The sequence below is a fragment of the Corvus brachyrhynchos genome, unplaced genomic scaffold, assembly GCF_000691975.1.
Source record: "Corvus brachyrhynchos isolate BGI_N302 unplaced genomic scaffold, ASM69197v1 scaffold150, whole genome shotgun sequence".
NCBI classification, from domain to species: domain Eukaryota; kingdom Metazoa; phylum Chordata; class Aves; order Passeriformes; family Corvidae; genus Corvus; species Corvus brachyrhynchos.
Window position 1 is genome coordinate 1,601,976 of NW_008236162.1, and position 1,329 is coordinate 1,603,304.

Below are 1,329 nucleotides of genomic sequence, written 5' to 3' on the forward strand. Positions count from 1 at the left end.
CCGCCGCCCATCCCCCGCGCATCCCCGCAGCTCCGACTGCCCTCGGGAGAACGGGAGGGCTCGGGGGGGTGGAGGGAACTGGGGGTGGATATGGGATATTGAGGGGTTCTTCCTGCCGAAAGTCACCCACCGCTCCCGTTTTCGATGTCACCCCCGTGTCGCGCTCCGTGAATTGTCCCCGCTGGGGACACCGAGGCACGCCCGGCCCCGGGAGCGCGGAAGAGCCGCGGGGATGCTCCGGACCCGCTCCCGAGGGGAGATCGGACCTGTCCCGCTTCTCCCCGCAGCTAAAATCCCAAAAAGTTTCCTCTGCTCGTGTTTCCCTAACGCCCGGCGGCTGCAGAGCAGGGGAACGGGAAACCAGTAAGGGGAGAGCGGGAGCGCTGGGCAGCGCTGGGATGAGGAGGGAGAGGGGTGGAGAGGGAGAGGGGAGCTCGGGGAGCTCGGGAACCCTTCACACCTTCATCCAGAGCCTTCCAGCACCCCGCAGCATCCCCTGGAATTCCCGAATTCCCTGCTCTGCCTGGCGGGGTATCCAAGCGCATCCCAGCCGGAACTGGACCTGATCCCGGCTGCTCCTCTGCCGCACAAAATCCCAATAAATCAAAAATCCCCCAAACCATCAACCCCTCTGCTCTTCTCCCAGGTTTAACAATTTTCCCTCCTCCATTCCCAGCCCCTTCGGGATTTTTGTTCTGCTGAAATTCAGAGAAATGTGGGATTCTCCTTCCCTGGAGCCGGAGGCAGATCCTGCCGGAGGTCCAGATCCCATCCCTGTGGAGCAGGATGGTGGGGAAAGGGGATTTGGGATTTGGAATACTCGAACCTGCTGTGTGCCCCCTTTTCCTTGTCCTCCTCAGGTAACGGTGGCAGCCCCAAAACATCAGAGGAGTCATTAGGAGGGGGGGTGGAAGGAGATTTTATCCAGAATTCGCGTAACAACCTGATTCTTTCAAAAAAAAAAAATAGGGAATTTTCTTGAATTCTCAGTAAACATCACAGGAAAATTCACACTAAATGTATCAATTTTCTGGAATTCTCAATAAATACCACAGGAAAACTCATGTTAAATTTCTCAGCTATCAGCCTTGACTTTACGAACTACCAGCCCTACTCCATCCTATTCCCAGGAGGAGCCGTTCCCAGTTTGACCCCCGCTCTGGAAACACCCTCTCGCTGGGCACTGAGCTGCATTCCGCTCTGACTTTGCTTTTTTCTCCCCCCGCTGCAGGAAAATCTCTTCTCGCGCCGAGCTTGGGGGTGGAGGAGAAGCCAAGGGAGCAGCAAGCGCTGCCCAGGCAGCGGCAGCGGCGGGAGGCGCGGGGGGTG